Source organism: Triticum dicoccoides, chromosome 1B (assembly GCF_002162155.2).
Source record: "Triticum dicoccoides isolate Atlit2015 ecotype Zavitan chromosome 1B, WEW_v2.0, whole genome shotgun sequence".
Classification (NCBI taxonomy): Eukaryota; Viridiplantae; Streptophyta; class Magnoliopsida; order Poales; family Poaceae; genus Triticum; species Triticum dicoccoides.
In genome coordinates this window covers 124,282,266-124,292,119 of record NC_041381.1, presented here as the reverse complement: position 1 = coordinate 124,292,119, position 9,854 = coordinate 124,282,266, and positions in this window count along the sequence as shown.

Here is a 9,854-nt window from a genome sequence, read left to right as displayed (position 1 = left end):
AGTCCTTAGAAGGATTGCTGGAGTTTTGCACACTTGTTAGCGTCTTTCAGGATTTGTCAAAACCTTCTAGTTGTATTACATACAACCTTTCCTCAAGAAAATCGTCAAGGAAACAATGTTTTGACATCCTATCTGCAAGATTTCCTAAATAATGCAGTAACTGCTAATCCAATTTCAACAGACTCTTAGCATTGCTACGAGTGAGAAAGTCTCATCGTAGTCAACTCCTTGAACTTGTCGGAAAACATCTTAGCGACAAGTCGAGCTTTCTTAATGGTGACACTTACCATCATTGTCCGTTTTCCTTTTAAAATCCATCTGTACCCAACAGCCTTACGACCATCAAGTAGTTTTTCCAAAGTCCACACTTTGTTCTCATACATGGATCCTCTCTCGGATTTTATGGCCTCGAGCCATTTGTCGGAATCCGGGCCCACCATCGCTTCTCCATAGCTCGTAGGTTCATTGTTGTGTAACAACATGACCTCTAAGATAGGATTGCATACCACTCTGAAGTAGTACGCGACCTTGTCGACCTACCAGGTTCGATAGTGACTTGATCCGAAGTTTCATGATCACTATCGTAAGCTTCTACTTCAATTGGTGTAGGTGCCACAGGAACAACTTCACGTGCCCTGCTACACACTGGTTGAAGTGATGGTTCATTAACCTCATCAAGTCTCCACCATCCTCCCACTCAAATCTTTCAAGAGAAACTTTTCCTCGAGAAAGGACCCATTTCTAGAAACAATCACTTTTGCTTCCGGATCTGAAATAGGAGGTATACCCAACTATTTTGGGTGTCCTATGAAGATGTATTTATCCGCTTCGGGTTCGAGCTTATTAGGATGAAACCTTTTCATATAAGCGTCGCAACCCCAAACTTTCAAGAAACGACAGCTTAGGTTTCTCTAAACCATAGTTCTTACGGTGTCATCTCAACGGAACTATGTGGTGTCCTTTTAAAGTGAATGTGGTTGTCTCTAATGCCTAACCCATGAACGATAGTGGTAATTCGATAAGATATATCATGGTGCGCACTATATCCAATAGAGTGCAACTATGATGTTCGGACACACCATCACACTATGGTGTTCCAGGCGGTATTTAATTGTGAAACAATTTCCACAATGTCTTAATTGCGTGCCAAAGCTCGTAACTCAGATACTCATCTCTATGATCATATCATAGACATTTTATCCTCTTGTCACGATGATCTTCAACTTCACTCTGAAATTACTTGAACCATTCAATAATTCAGACTTGTGTTTCATCAAGTAAATATACTCAACATCTACTCAAATCATCTGTGAAGTAAGAACATAACGATATTCACTGCATGCCTCAGCACTCATTGGACTGCACACATCAAAATGTGTTACTTCCAACAAGTTGCTATCTTGTTCCATCTTACTGAAAACGAGGCTTTTCAGTCATCTCACCCATGTGGTATGATTTGCATATCTCAAGTGATTCAAAATCAAGTGAGTCCAAACAATCCATCTGCATGGAGTTTCTTCATGCGTATACACCAATAGACATGGTTCGCATGTCTCAAACTTTTCAAAAACGAGTGAGTCCAAAGATCCATCAACATGGAGCTTCTTCATGCGTTTTATACCAATATGACTCACATGGCAGTGATACAAGTAAGTGGTACTATCATTACTATCTTATATCTTTTGGCATGAAAATGTGTATCACTACGATCGAGATTCAATAAACCATTCTTTTAGGTGTAAGACCATTGAAGGTATTATTCAAATAAATAGAGTAACCATTATTCTCCTTAAATGAATAACCGTATTGCGATAGACATAATCCAATCATGTCTATGCTCAACGCAAACACCAAATAACAATATTCAGGTTTAACACCAATCTCGATGGTAGAGGGAGCGTGCGATGCTTGATCACATCAACCTTGGAAACACTTCCAACACATATCGTCAGCTCACCTTTAGCTAGTCTCCGTTTATTCCGTAGCTTTTTATTTCGAGTTACTAACAGTTAGCAACCGAACCGGTATCTAATACCCTGGTGCTACTAGGAGTACTAGTAAAGTACACATTAACATAATGTATATGCAATATACTTCTATCGACCTTGCCAGCCTTCTCATCTACCAAGTATCTAGGGCAATTCTGCTCCAGTGGCTATTCCCTTTGTTACAGAAGCACTTAGTCTCGGGTTTGGGTTCAACCTTAGGTTTCTTCACTAGAGCACCAGATGATTTGTCGTTTCATGAAGTATCCCTTCTTGCCCTTGCCCTTCTTGAAACTAGTGGTTTCACTAACCATCAACAATTGATGCTCCTTCTTGATTTCTACTTTCGCAGTGTCAAACATCGCGAATATTTCAAGGATCATCATATCTATCCCTGATATGTTATAGTTCATCACGAAGCTCTAGCAGCTTGGTGGCAATGACTTTGGAGAAACATCACTATCTCATCTGGAAGATCAACTCCCACTCGATTCAAGTGATTGTTGTACTCAGACAATCTGAGCACAAGCTCAACGATTGAGCTTTTCTCCCTTAGTTTGCAGGCTAGAAAACTCGTCGGAGGTCTCATACCTATTGACGTGGGCACGAGCATGAAATCCCAATTTCAGCTCTTGGAACATCTCATATGTTCTGCGACATTTCAAAAACTTCTTCGGTGCCTCAATTCTAAACCATTTAACATTACTGAACTATCATGTAGTCATCAAAACGTGTATGTCAGATGTTCGTAACATCCACAAACCACGTCCGAGGTCCAGCACATCGAGCAGTGCACTAAGGACATAAGCCTTCTGCTGTCTGCATAATTGCTACTGTAAACTTTCAACTATATTTTCTCTAGGAACATATCTAAAACAGTAGAACTAAAGCGCGAGCTATGACATAATTTGCAAAGGGGATTTTGACTATGTTCAGGATAATTAAGTTCATCTAATGAACTCCCACTCAGATAGACATCGCTCTAGTCATCTAAGTGATTACATTATCCAAGTCAACTAGGCCGTGTCTGATCATCACGTGAGACGGACTAGTCATCATCGGTGAACATCTTCATGTTGATCGTATCTGCCATACGACTCATGCTCGACCTCTCGGTCTCTTGTGTTCCGAGGCCATGTCTGTACATGCTAGGCTCATCAAGTTAACCTAAGTGTTTTGCGTATGTAAATCTGGCTTACACCCGTTGTACGTGAACGTTAGAATCTATCACACCTGATCATCACGTGGTGCTTCGAAATGACGAACTTTCGCAACGGTGCACAGTTAGGGGGAACACTTTCTTGAAATTTTAATGAGGGATCATCTTATTTTTTACCGTCGTTCTAAGCAAATAAGATGTATAAACATGATAAACATCACATGCAATCAAAAAGTGACATGATATGGCCAATATCATTTTGCTCCTTTTGATCTTCATCTTCAGGGCTCCACGATCATCATCGTCACCGGCATGACACCATGATCTCCATCATCATGATCTCCATCATTGGGTCTCCATGATCTCCATTACTTCTACTACTATGGCTACCGGTTAGCAATAAAGTAAAGTAATTACATGGCGTTGTTCAATGACACGCAGGTCATACAATAAATTAAGACAACTCCTATGGCTCCTGCCGGTTGTCATACTCATCGACATGCAAGTCGTGATTCCTATTACAAGAACATGATCAATCTCATACATCACATATCATTCATCACATTCTTTTTGGCCATATCACATCACATAGCATACCCTGCAAAAAGAAGTTGGACGTCCTCTAATTGTTGTTTGCATGTTTTACGTGGCTGCTATGGATTTCTAGCAAGAACGTTTCTTACCTACGCAAAAGCCACAATGTGATATGCCTATTGCTATTTACCCTTCATAAGGACCCTTTTCATCGAATCCGATCTGAGTAAAGTGGGAGAGACTGGCACCCGCTAGCCACCTTATGCAACAAGTGCATGTCAGTCGGTGGAACCTGTCTCACGTAAGAGTATGTGTAAGGTCGGTCCGGGCCGCTTCATCCCACAATGCCGCCGAATCAAGATTGGACAGCATATTGAACAAAATCAACGCTCACAACTACTTTGTGTTCTACTCGTGCAAAGAATCTACGCAATAGACCTAGCTCATGATGCCACTGTTGGGGAACGTAGCAGAAATTCAAAATTTTCCTACGAGTCACCAAGATCTATCTATGGAGAAACCAGCAACGAGAGAGAGGGGAGTGCATCTACATACCCTTTTAGATCGCTAAGCGGAAGCGTTCAAGAGAACGGGGTTGAAGGAGTCGTACTCGTCATGATCCAAATCACTGGAGATCCTAATGCCGAACGGATGGCACCTCCGCGTTCAACACACGTGCAGCCCGGTGACGTCTCCCATGCCTTGATCCAGCAAGGAGAGAGGGAGAGGTTGGGGAAGACTCCATCCAGCAGCAGCATAACGGCGTGGTGGTGGTGGTGGAGGAGCGTGGCAATCCTGCAGGGCTTCGCCAAGCACCGCGGGAGAGGAGGAGGGAGAGAGGTAGGGCTGCGCCAGGGAGAGGTCAAAACTCATGTGTTGGCAGCCCCAAAGACCTCAACTATATATAGGGGAGAGGGAGGGGGGTGCGCCCCCTCTAGGGTTTCCACCCCAAGGGGTGCGGCAGCCCCAAACCCATCTAGGGTGACGGCCAAGGGGGTGGGGACAGGGGAAACTTTCCCCCCAAGTTAGGTGGGTGCGCCCCCTCACCAAACCCTAGGCGCCTTGGGCCCTTGTGGGGGCGGCGCACCAGCCCACCTGGGGCTGGCCCCCTCCCACACTTGGCCCATGCAGCCCTCTGGGGCCAGTGGCCCCACTTGGTGGACCCCCAGGACCCTCCCGGTGGTCCCGGTACGTTACCGATAACACCCAAAACTTTTCCGGTGACCAAAACAGGACTTCCCATATATAAATCTTTACCTCCGGACCATTCTGGAACTCCTCGTGACGTCCAGGATCTCATCCGGGACTCCGAACAACATTTGGTAACCACGTATATCTATTTCCTATAACCCTAGCATCATCGAACTTAAGTGTGTAGACTCTACGGGTTCGGGAACCATGCAGACATGACCGAGACGTTCTCCGGTCAATAACCAATAGTGGGATCTGGATACCCATGTTGGCTCCCACATGTTCCATGATGATCTCATCAGATGAACCATGATGTCGAGGATTCGATCAATCCCGTATACAATTCCCTTTGTCCAGCGGTATTATACTTGCCTGAGATTCGATTGTCGGTATGCCGATACCTTGTTCAATCTCGTTACTGGCAAGTCTCTTTACTTGTTCTGTAACACATCATCCCGTGATCAACCCCTTGGTCACATTGTTCACATTATGATGATGTCCTACCGAGTGGGCCCAGAGATACCTCTCCGTCACATGGAGTGACAAATCCCAGTCTCGATTCGTGCCAACCCAACAGACACTTTCGGAGATACTCGTAGTGCACCTTTATAGCCACCTAGTTATGTTGTGACGTTTGGTACATCCAAAGCATTCCTACGGCATCTGGGAGTTGCACAATCTGATGGTCTAAGGAAATGATACTTGACATTAGAAAAGCTTTAGCATATGAACTACATGATCTTTGTGCTAGGCTTAGGATTGGGTCTTGTCCATCACATCATTCTCCTAATGATGTGATCCCGTTATCAACGACATCCAATGTCCATGGTCAGGAAACCGTAACCATCTATTGATCAACGAGCTAGTCAACTAGAGGCTTACTAGGGACATGGTGTTCTCTATGTATCCACACATGTATCTGAGTTTCCTATCAATACAATTATAGCATGGATAATAAACGATTATCATGAATAAGGAAATATAATAATAATAACTAATTTATTATTGCCTCTAGGGCATATTTCCAACAACGAGGCAGGCAGGCAAGGGGACTACTCCTCATTTAAGGAATGCAGCGTCAGCCTCCCGACATGATTCTCAAGAGACAGAAATGCTAGATGTAGATAGTGAACGTAGCTCTGTAGTTGATTACAGCATTTCCCCTACACTAGCATCGCAGGTGCTTGCTCTAACTTGGCAGCGTGATATGTGGTTGTATGTTGCATATGGTGTCTAGATTGTAATTCTTCCAATATGGTTAAACTGCATGTGCTAGTCTGCTTAGCTTATACTCATGTAAATGTGACATTATACCTGTTAATGTGACATGCCTTCCTGTATTTAGTACATCATACGTCTATCTATTAAGCATGTCCTTACATAAAACTATTGTTTTTTTGTATCCCGCATCAATCAATATGACGAGACACCTTTAGTATATGCAGTGCAATATTAGTTGCATCTTTCATATGATTTATAGCATGCGCTGCTTCTAATTTGTTGAAATTCCATTTATGATGGGACGCTTTTAACTTGGCAGAGTCATATTGGTTGCATCTTTCATGTGGTGTCTAGCTTGCATTGCTTCTTATTTGCTGGAATGGTTTCTCCTTAGTTTACACAAACAGTTGCGAACATGCCATGCCGTCCTGTTTTTCGTACATATTCCATCCTGGTATCATGTGTTTGCCTTACATCAAAGTAGTGATTGTCAGTATCATGCATGAATGAGTTCTGAAGAGAGAATTTTATTGCTTTTTCTTGTCGGTTTTACTTGACAATTCAAAATCAATAAAGCGGAAGGAAGTTAGCAAGGCAGCGGATAAAGGTGCTCCTTCCAAACGGAGGGCCTCTACAGTTTCTACCCCTCCACACCCCCAAGATGATTTCCAAGACAACACATGCATAGACACTCAACAAAGTCGTGTTTATGATGAGCACGTCTCCCCTAGTACAGCATCACAGGTGCTCCCTCTAACTTGGCACTGTTATATGTGGTTGCATGTTATGTGTTATGTCTAGCTTGTATTGCTTCTAACTTTGTTGAATTCCATCTGCTTACTTTACACATTATACTTGAATAAGACACGTGTTCCTGTTTCTAGAACATACAATATCTGTCTATCACACCATGTTCTTACATCAAATTACTACTATTGTGTAACCTGCAACAATCACTTATCATAAGACACGTTTGACTTCGGAGTGTGATATAGGTTACATCTCACATTCTTTTCTAGCTTGTACTACTAATTTGTTGAAATGGCACTTATGACGAGACAGTTTAACTTGATAGAGTGATATTCATTGCATCTTTCAGATGGAGTCTAGCTTTCATTGCTTCTAATTTGTTGAAATGCATTCTCCTTAGTATACACATCATAAGCTGTGAATATGCAATGCTGTGAATATGCAATGGCACTAATGACGAGAGACCTCTAACATGGTAGTGTGATGTTGTTTGCATCTTGCATATGATTTATTTCTTGTACTGCTTCACATTTGTTTAAATGCCATTTATGTTGAGACACTGTTAACTTGGCAGAGCGATATTTGTAGCATCTTTCATATGGTGTCTACCTTCCATTGCATTGCTTCTAATTTGGTGAAATGTCTTCTTCTTAGTTTACACATCATACTTCTGGTTATCTCTTCCGTCCTGTTTTTCATACATATTACATCCTCCTATCATGTGGTTGTCTAACATCAAAGTTCAGTTCGTCTGCATCACGCATCAATTTGTTCTGAAGAACTAAATTGTTATTCGTTTTTCTTGTCGGCTTGACTTAACATGGCACAGAGAAAGAGGAAGAAACACAGAATGGCAGGGAGTGAGAAGCGGATGAATCCTGCAGATTCTGCTGGTACTGATGGTGTAATAGAAGGTGAAAGTCCAGCGGAAAATTCTACAAACACGACATCCCATGCTACACGACCTGCAAAAAAAGCCAAACAGAAACAAATAGCTTCCACCAAACAAGCAGAGATATCCCTAGTTCTTGCAACACCTACCACAGTACTACCAGCTGCACGACATACTCCTACGCCAACTTAGCTAGCAGCACGTTCCCAAGCTCCCTTGCCACTTGACACTACTTCCCAAGAACTCTTGACACAAGACGAGTTGGCAATATCAGATGAACCTTGTGAGCTTCAATAGCAAGAAGGTAGTTGCTGGAGTCAAGTTACAGTTGCATGCTTCTTTATATGTAGTCTCACAGTTTTATGTACACTAACACTTCCTATGTTCATTGTTGGACTAGCACCTAGGCGCAAGAGGAAACAAACATTAGGGATAATGCTCGATAGGTTAACTAAATCTAGAGGAGGAAAAATGGAGATCCGTTTTGAGGTAGGTTTAAAAAGGCCACGTGATGCTATAGAGTCAGCCAAGTTAGTATCAGAGGCAGCGGTTGCCGTTAGGTGTCATGTACGTATCCTCCCAACATGGATTCAGTATAGGAATGACAAAGATGAAACCCAGTTCAACACCTTCCTCGACCATTTATCTATAAATATGGTTATGTATGGAAACTAGTAATTTCGTCTTGCTCTGTCCCATACTTTCTAGGTTGCTGATAATGAGACTCCCATAATTTTCAACAGATGAAGTTCAAGTTGGATAGCCAAGATGATGCAACCAAACAAGCTTGCACCCTTGTTTTCAAGTCTGCTCCGCGATAGTATCGGTATAATTTGAGGAAAACTCACTTTGAAGGCAATGCTAACAGTGAACTTTCCCATACATCTCCAGTGGAAAATATATCGGATGAAGACTGGAGGGGCCTTGTTAAACACTGGTCTGATCCGAAGTATCAGGTACATTATATATATGTGATGATATCACATGTTGAAGTCCTATTTACGCATGTGCCACACAAATCTATCTTCTTGTAGGTGAATTATTCAAAGAACAAGGCCAACCGTACGAAAGTGAAATTCCAACAGACGACAGGATCTCGTAGCTATATTGCACACTGCGAGGCTCTTGTAATTACCTGCTGTTTCACTCTTTTCGCTGTACCATATTATCAGATCTATATTGACTTGTTCGAAATGCAGAGGAAAGCACACAAGGACCAAAAAGTACCTGAACCAAATGCTGTGGAAATCTTCAAGGACTGTCACACCAGCAAGAAGAAGGGCATGACTACACCAGTCAAAGCCGCTGTTGTAAGTCCTTAATCCTCATGCCTTTTAACTACTGCTTACTCTGACTAGTGCCTTGAACTGCATGGTTTGCAGCCAATGTCTATTACTCTTTTCAATTCTATACACAATTGTCTTAGCGTATCATTGCACCTTACAAGGTTTAAAAGAGAGGAGTGATGTTCCTTTGATCTTGACCCATAATCTAGTTCCGTGCTGGACTTGCCCACACAATGTTACAATTGCATGTTTGTCTGTTCTCAGTTGTTTTGTGATATGAATGATGTCATACTATGCTTACCGTATTATAAACTTCGTCTCTTTATCCTTAGCCCTCAATACAATGTGAAGAAATAGACAATACATTAGCGATGGTACATGGTCATATGTTTGGAACCTGGTTTTATTATGTACTTTGCAATAAAATACAACTAATATTTTACATGGGTTCACCAGAATAAGTTCTGTATATAGACCAAAGCTATTTTGTTTGGTTTTGCTGCCTCCTTAATATCTTCTGTTCTGGTACTACTAATGTAAAACCTCAACTTTTCAGCAAGCTATGGAAAAAATGGTGGAACCGCCACCTTTTGACGGTGGCGAGGCAACTATAACCGCAATGTCAACTCTTGCTGCAGTGGGTCAGTACCTGTCCAATAACAGTGCCAAAAGCACGTTCCTGCGTAATACTGGGTTGGTTGTTAAGGCAATATCGTCCAAACTACCTCATGATCAAGATATGCAAGCTCAAAGCAATGTTGTATTTGCGCTACAGACACAAGTCCATTCCCTAACAGAGGCCCTTTGTGAAACAAGGAGAAACATTGCTCAATGTC